Genomic DNA, 9,159 nt, shown 5'->3' with positions numbered 1-9,159 from the left:
TATATATATAGTCTTTTAAGTTAATGAAAGACAACATTGATAATAGTTTAGTTGACTGCAAAAGCACAGACACTCATGCCAAGTTGAGATTGAGGGAATGGAGTGTTTTCTATAATCTACCAGTGTTGAAGACTAATGAAAGTGGTGTAACAAGAGTAATGAAAATAATGCCCATAATATTAGAGAGTTCCTTTTTTTTCTATCTCAGAATGTTTGTTTGTTTTTGTTTTCAGAAAAGTGTACGAACTGGACATATTTTGCTGATTTGCTTAGCCAAAGGGAAGTCTGTGTGAAAATCATTAATAAAGGCAGCATAGAGTTCCCACCTGCTTTTAGAATGAACCAATTTGATATAATCAGATTTTCATCACTTTAGGAGACAATTTTCCCTTTCTTCTTCCTCGTTTGCTTTCCTCTGACACACCTGCTTCAGAGCAGTTAGTAGAGAGGGATTTGAATAATAACACGACTTTACATGTAAATGGTGCCTTTCACCCAAACATCTCAATGCTCTCTGTAAACATTAAAGGCTGAATATAGATTAAGATCATCAATTTTAAGATAGGAAAATGGGAACCATATGGGTAAGTGACTTGCCTAAGGTCACACATTAAGATTACAACATTGCTTAAAAGGAGGCTCCTGGTCATTTGAAGATTTCATCGCTCCAACTGCACAGACCCTGTGTGCATTACATCTTAGAGTCCCCAAACATCCCTTCTTGAGTACTGTTCATTACATCCGTAAGATAACTAACTGTTCACTCAGCTGTCTCGCAGTACAATCTGTCTCAGAACTGTCTGTAAATGTTGGCAATTCATGGAATGAATTATATTGTGTAATAAATTACATGACTACATTTCTCTAGGCTAAAGACAATGTTTATGACTTTTGCTCATGGCGTTTTAATTTCCACATCCTAACTGTTCATTCCACAGACCACAGTGCTGTCTGTGAGAAGCATAGTTTACAATGAAGAGAGAAGCCACAGTTCTTATTTGCAAATCGGAAGCACAGTACAAATTAAATGTATGCATCTGTGGTAATAGAGCATTGAGGTGACTGAGCAGAAGATTTTTAAAACTCTGGAAATGAAAAAAAATAATTCTACCCAATTATACAAGATTGATATTTATACTTTCTGACACCCATGAAGGCCAGCTAAGATAACTTTGCTACAAAATACACCTCGTAGAATAACACATTTGGATAAAGCCCTCAATTTATTTTGTTTTGTTTATTTTTTGTTGTTATTGTTTTCATTTTTTTACGTTCATTGGTGTGTTTATTAATAAAACATACAAAATTTTACGTAAAATCTATTCCCCCTCTTCCTTGTCACCCAGGAATGAGTGAGTGCGACACGCTTCTAGGGTCTTAGGAAGAGAGAGAAGCCAGTACCAGCTTTTCCGTATTCCCTCCAGTGGCATTGTGATCCAGCCCCATGTGGCCCAGAAAAGCCATACTTCCTGTCTCCTTCACTGAAAGGGAGTTGCCAGCTGAAACCATTGTCTTCAAGTTTTTCCCAGAGAAAAACTTGGGTGAGTGTCCTAGGACTTGGTCATATCGCAACTGAGTATGCAAACCAAACATAGACTCTATCACAATACTGACATGTTCCTGGTGCCACAAATTTCTGTACAGACTTGTTTTCATTTGTCCAAATCCATTCTCTCTAATATTGAAGCCAGTAGCCTCCCACAGCAATTGAGCCCCTGACATATTGACTGAGATATGCTCTAGGTATAGAGTGCATGCAATATTTTAAATAATTGCTTTAAAATGAGGTGTAAATATTATGTTTTTTCTTATCTTGATCAATGAAATGGTCCCAATTAGTAGAAATAGGCATCCATATTTGTGTATAGATGGAGGTGTTTTGCCTGAGAATCAGATATAATCCTTTGGGATTAGACAAACAGTTGTGCTCTACCATGCAGACACTGAGAATTAAGTCTTGGTCCTCTGGAAGAGCAGCCATTGCCCTTAACCCCGGAGCTTTCTCTATTCAGTCATAATGCTGTACTTTCTTATAGATGAACAAAGAAACATTACTTTTACTTATGTGGAGAGGGGCACAGATGTTAACAACACACATGTAAAAGAGAGATAATAACTTGCAAGGATTGATTCTCTCCTTCCACCATGCCACTTCCAAGAATGGAACTCAGATCATTAGGCTTAGAAGCAGACTTGATCTGCTGAGATATCTTACCATCCCACAGTGTGGCAATTCCTTAACAGCTGGACTATATAGTTTAATGCCAAATTGACATAAACTAAATCCATCTGAGATTATGAAATCTCAATGAAGAAAATGTCTCCATCAGACCAGGCTATAAAAAAGCCCGTAGGACATTTTCTTAATTAGTAAATGATGAAGGAAGTCCCAGCCCATTGTTAATTGGGAGGCACCATCCCTGGACTGGTTGTCTTAAATTCTGTAGGAAAGCATGCTGAGTAATCCATGAGGAACAAGTTTAGAGTTACAAAGTATAATAGGTCCCTGTGTTCTCTGCCCTGGGGGATGCATAATAAAGAAGAGCTTCTTTTTTTCCCCATATTTTGAATAATTAAGCAATATAACAAGGAATAGTAAAGGTAGAACAAGTATGGAAAACTTGGTTGATTTGTGATGCTGGGCTCATGAATACATGTTTTAAGTTCATATAGGGTGGTATCAAAGCTCTGAGTTCCCATGTCTAAAGACCTGTATTAGATGTCTACTCCTTCTCAAACATGCCAGACTGGCTCTTAATTGCAAGGACCTCAAGGACACACATCATTAAAATGTCATTCCTCATTCTATTTCCAACCTGACATAAATCTACTCATGTTTCCCGATATATGGTATCCATAGTCCTCCCCTAAATAAAGATGAAACATGAGACTGAATCACAAAACAATAATATTTGGACAGTAAAATTGTATAATGTAGCATATCTAATAAGAATACAAATTATCTCTAATTATTAAATCTCCAAGGAAAAAATAAAGTTCAAAAATTGTTTCCCATGAAACTTAGTCCAAGTTGTTAATAGCTGGTGGTATTAAAGTCTGAGTCACAGTATCATGTGATTAAAACACAGACAAAATTCTCTAATGGTTCTCTTCAATTTCTTTCTTTCTTGGTCTTTTTCAGTTTTGGCTAGTGAAGTCAGCCATTGTACTTTAGCAAATTCTAGATAAGCGTTAAATGACATCCCAGTAGAGGTGTTAATGTAACTATGCGTTGTCAGCGCATCAATTTCAATATTCCCTGTGAGCAAAATAATGGCTACAGGGACCCAAATATTAGTTCTCCAGCCATTCAGAGGCCAATACATAACTCCTCAAACTACTGTTTTTAAGTTAATATTCTCATTTCTTCACAATATCTGGAAATACTGTTTACTTTGCACAAGCTCTGAAGCAACCCACACAATGGCATGGTTTTGTTCACTTGGTACTGCCCTGCTGAAGTTTTCCCTCCTGTATTCTGCATGTGATATGAATGTTATAAACCAAGTACTCAGGAGATACACAGAGGTATAGTTGGCAAAAAGTGTTTATGATTTTTTTAACTGTGTCTTCTGCTTTTTAAAAATCCATTTAGCCCAACCACCTTTCACTTGTTTTTCAAAGTTCACATACCCAGAATACTTTAAGAGAAATCACATGTATTTACCTGTTCCAGAAACATTAGCGCCTAAACAGAACATAATCTTCAACTGATTGCCTTATAACTCTTACATTCATTGTATCTCAGACAGTACCAAAGAACAGTTTCTCCTGTCCAAGTTTTTCCACAAAGTGTCTCTTGTGACAGCATTAGGTAAACAAGCGTCAGTGTTGGGTAAATCAAATTGACTGTATTTGAAATATGACCACTCCAGAATGACAGCAAATGCTAAAAATACTTTTAACTACATGAACTCACTTAGAAAACCACACATTGAGGATGAAGCAGTTAATTTGAGTTATGATTTGTTTGGCTGTCATGGGACACAGCTCCTCAAGTTCGTTAACAAGGATTCTTTTAAACTTCTGCCCACCTCAATTCACCTCCATAGGATAATGACAACTGGTCTTTTTGTAGTGTCTTGGGGTTGTGTCTCACTTCTTTCACTAATAAAACAATTGTTTAATTTACAGAGAAAATGTAGAGCCCAATAAAAATAATGTTAAAAAGATATAAAAAATTTGCAGAAATGTTGGGACCTCTTTTTAAAAACAGCTTGCCTTAAATGCAGCCCTATTTATACTTACAATAAAATAATTAATTATTCTATGTGTAGGTGATTCATGTTTCTATATGTGCTTATACAGTCATATGTAAATTTGAACATAAGTGCTTACATATGTAGGTAGCGTTGTGTGACCACCCTAGGTTGACATTGGTTGTTTTTGTCAATTGCTTTGTATTTTATTCATGAAGATAAGTTCACTGAAACTGAATCTTACAACTTTGGTAATGACAGACATACATTGTCAAGACTGACTTGAAATATGCATGATGGAGAATCTAAACTCAGTTCCTCATCTTTGATCAGCATTTACAGATTAAGTCATCACCCAGCCTCATAAATAAATTTCAGTGAAAACACAGTTGAAGAGTTGAAGACATGGCTCCATCCTTGAGAGGACTGTTGCTCTTCCAAAGTACCTGATTTTGATTCTTAGAATCCACTTAAGGAAGCTCACAAGTATTGTGCTAACATTTCTGTGGGATCTGATACCCTATTTTGGTCTCTGCAGGTACCTACATACACCTGGGACATGCACATAAATGAACACATATGAATTCATAGAAATAAAATAAATCTTAAATATACAATTTATATTTTACAGAACTCATTGTGTCACTTATTTTAATTGATGAAAATTTATATAAAATTACTGCACAAAGTTAGGAGATAACAGATAGATGTGTAAGCTGAAGATTGCACTTAGCTTTCCAGCTTCCCAGACCTGAATAATGACAAAAATCTATATTAATTAAAGCACTGTTTGACTGATGACTCCGGCATATTTCTAGATACCTCCTACATCTTAAATTAACCCATTTTTATTCATTTGTGTATCACTATGAGGCTGTGGTTTATCAAGTAAGGTTCTGTCTTCTTTCTCCTTTGGCGCTACATGGCATCTCCCTGGCTTTGCCTATTCTCTCTCTATACCTCTACTATGATTTTCTATCTGGCTTTATTATGCCTTGCTATAGGCCAAAGCAGCTTCTTTATTGACAAATGTTAATAAAACATATTCACAGCATATATAGGGAATCTCACATCATCATTTCACCTTTTCCCTGAAAAGTATTATGGCCTTGAACTGAGTGATGTTTCTAAAATTATAGTTTGAGACATATTATAACTGCCAGATGTTAGGAATTGATCTCATGTTCAAACAGACTTGGAAGTTACTATATTATATGAAGTCAGGAGTTTCACTATTCCTAACCTTCCTTAAAATTTAATATAATTATGTATTTTGTAACACTCAAAATGAAGTTAAATAATGTTTATTTTCAGACTTAGCCAGATATAAAAATTGTTTTGAATGTGTGAATCTTCCATTTCTACATTTCTACATGTTTGAGAAATAAAATACTTTGGTATAACTCTGTTTTTAATAAGCTATCTGGTGTCATTTCTTTTTAATTTCCTCCTCTGTAATGGCTAGAGAAAGGTTAGCAATGAATGACACATTCCCCAAAGTGACTCAATGTCATATTTTGATATAGATTTGCATCACGGTTAGTTGATGTGGTGTCTGAGGAGACTGTCCCAGATCATTCATCATCACACTACTGTCTCATACAGACCCATTGTCTCCTACTTTCTGAATGATTTCCTGCCCAACCTTACTGTTGAACAATTTAGCCTCCAGTTAAGAGAAGAAAAATGGACAGTGTCTGACATGTAGTCATGCTGTAAAACAGCTTATCCATAGCAAGTGGCTTCAAGAAAAACCCAAGCATACAAGGCACTGTTTTAAGGTGTATGTTTAGTTTTAAAATGATAAGTATATATGTATGATGCCATGTAATGTTACCATGTATGTGCTCATTATGCAATGTACAAATTAATTAGAAAATCAATCCCCTGTGATATTTATTATTGCCATATGTTAAAGCTCTGAAAATGTTCTTTTTATGCTATTTTAAACATACAGTTGCTTTTTTATAATAAATACAGTGTAATGGTAATGCAACTTAATTTTATTTATATGTATTATATATGGGCATTATCAGAGTGACTTACAGGCTGTAATTCTGTAAATCCACGGATGGTTTTCTATCAACAGAAGGTTCAATAATCTAGGGTAAAAATAATCTAGTGGTTTTACAGTCCACAAGATTTTATGTCTCAGATGGTCTTTAGTATATACTGGCTCTAGTGCCAGTGAAGGAATGGACTCACTAGAGAGAGAGCAAGAAGGCAAAGAAACAGCAGGTTTTCTACTTCAATGTCCTTTATATAGTCTACCAGCCAGAGCTGTAGCTCAGATTAAGGATAGAGCTTTTCCCACCTTAAAATATTCAAGTTAAAGATCCAGATTAGAGAATGATCTTCCCGCTTCAAATGATTTAATTAAAAAAAAAAACAACACCTCACATACTTTTATGTCCAGCCATTTGTGTTTTAGTTAATCCAGGCAATTCAGGTTGATAGCCAAGAATAGCCACTGCACATGGCCTTTTTTGTTTATTTTGGAGATTTTATTTTAGGTACACCAATTCGTCTTCCATTTCCTCCTTCCAAATACACTCACACAAATCCCCCACTCCCTTTCAAATCCATAGCCTCTTTTATCACCAATTTTATTACATACGTATATATGCATTTGTATGTGAATATATATTCTCAAATATCCTGTTGAGTATATCTGACATCACTTGTATGGACGATTTTTGGGTTGACCTTTTGGCACTGGACAACCAATTGGTGTGTTCTTCCATAAGGAGGCTTTCCATTTCCCAGCTTTTCTCAGTTTTCTCTGATTCTTTGTGCAGTACTGAGGTTTTTCTCCATACAGTTTGGTGTGTTCACTGGAGAACCACCATTCTACTCTCTGCTTCTTTAAATATGTCTATTAGACTCTGTATATCCATAATTAGTTGAGATGACAATATAGTCCCTACAATTGGCTTATTTTCAATGGCATATTGGGTATATTTACTTACACTGTTACAAGATGCAGAATGTCTTTTCTTTCTAAAGTTGAATGCATTTGAGTACTCATGTAAGTGTGTGTGGTGTGGTATGTATGTGTGTGTGTGTGTGTGTGTGTGTGTGTGTGTGTGTGACATTTTAAATTCTCTTGACCTGCCTTGCAAGATGTCTTAAAATACCCTGTTTTAAGTAACCATCTACCACCTTTTGGTAAGGTACTATCTATTCTGTTAAGATATTTCTTCTTGTAACACTTTTCGACCCATGAATTTAGACTTATTTAAGGTGCCAGAGCATGTAATGAAAGAGCCTAATCCCATATAAATCAACCCAAGGCCAAATTGGGGTGATGGACTCAACAGAAAAGTAGGTTGTCAATTGTAAATCCTGTGAGTTGTTTCTTACTCCATGAGCTTTTATAAGAGGTTTCTCTGAAAAACTCACTGCAGCTTCTCACTGTTATCTGAGGATGTCTTAGGCATATTTATCACCAGAGGAGACAACTTTTAAAGCTTAGAAGTAAATTCAGCAGGAAGCTTTCAATCTCTGGTTTTCTGTGAAACAGTATTTCAGGTTCTTAAGAAAATCAATTCTGATATAATAAAAACCCCTAAAACCAACCATTACTATTTACTACACATAAGCCATCTTATTGCTGTTGTGGTGCACACATACAAGCACAAGAATACACTAGTTGTATACACACATGAAAACAGGCAAAGAAATATATTGTATGCACACATATACACTTTTGTGATACACTAAGTGTCAATCTTTTACTACAATTGAGTATAATAAATAGTAAAATTGACAAATTATCAAATCATTTATACAGGATTCTCTATAAATATTGGGTATATTTTGCACAACTGTTCTTTCACCCCTGTGAAGAAAGCACTAGTGCTGAGTATCTTTTTCTTCAACTCCCATGGAGTAACATTCTGTCTTCCTTCTGAGTATGTTGTCTGGGCAGTCTATGAGCAATGCAGAGTCTGAAACATAAAATACTATTCTCTCAATTACCCCTCATCCACCTATTCCATGTAAAAATCTTATTCTTGACACGCGGTATCTCTGATAGCTACATGCTATCTTATTGACTATATAAAAAATAAGCAGTACCTTGACCTGTAATGATGAGGACTTAAAGCTTCATTTTAATACAGACAATTAATTTAATAGTATTACTTAGATTTCTCCTCTGCACCAGGTAATGAATGACAAGTCAGCTACATGATAAGGGCTCTTCTTTTGTTTCCACAGAGGAAGAGAACCTGTGGATTCCTTTCAGATTAATTGGTTTGATGGACCAAGACTCGAAGAAGTTGCCGTGAACACCTCCCAAAATTACTTTGTCGAACAAAAAGCAGGAAGCAGTTTGGAGAGAACTACACCCAAATTATCATATATTCCTTTTAAATGTTGGTTTACATTTAAAGGGGGATATGCTATAGAGATGGATACTGTACATTGGTATGGTTCTTGGTTTATTGATACAAATTTAGGTCAATTTTGTTATCTGACTATTTCTGCTCTTAATTAAGGTAGTGTGCTTGTACACCTCATTTAAAAATGTAATTTTTCATTAAGAACTACAAATTAATAGTCATCTATAATAGTCAAGCTTGTAGTCATGTTAGTTAGATTCTCTAGATATATAGAGATATATTTCATTTAGATAGATAATATTCAGAACTTTGAAAGACCTATGAAATATTGCATTTAAAATGTTTTAAGAACTTAAGACTAGGGGCTGGAGAGATGGCTCAGCGGTTAAGAGCATTGACTGCTCTTCCAAAGGTCCTGAGTTCAATTCCCAGCAACCACGTGGTGGCTCACAACCATCTGTGGTGCCCTCTTCTGGCCTTCAGGCAAACAGACAGAATATTATATACATAATAAATAAATAAATATTTGCCGGGCGATGGTGGCGCACGCCTTTAATCCCAGCACTTGGGAGGCAGAGGCAGGCGGATCTCTGTGAGTTCGAGACCAGCCTGGT

Source organism: Microtus ochrogaster, unplaced genomic scaffold (assembly GCF_000317375.1).
Source record: "Microtus ochrogaster isolate Prairie Vole_2 unplaced genomic scaffold, MicOch1.0 UNK5, whole genome shotgun sequence".
NCBI lineage: Eukaryota > Metazoa > Chordata > Mammalia > Rodentia > Cricetidae > Microtus > Microtus ochrogaster.
The sequence above is the reverse complement of the archived record's forward strand: the minus strand, read 5'-3'. Positions refer to the sequence as shown.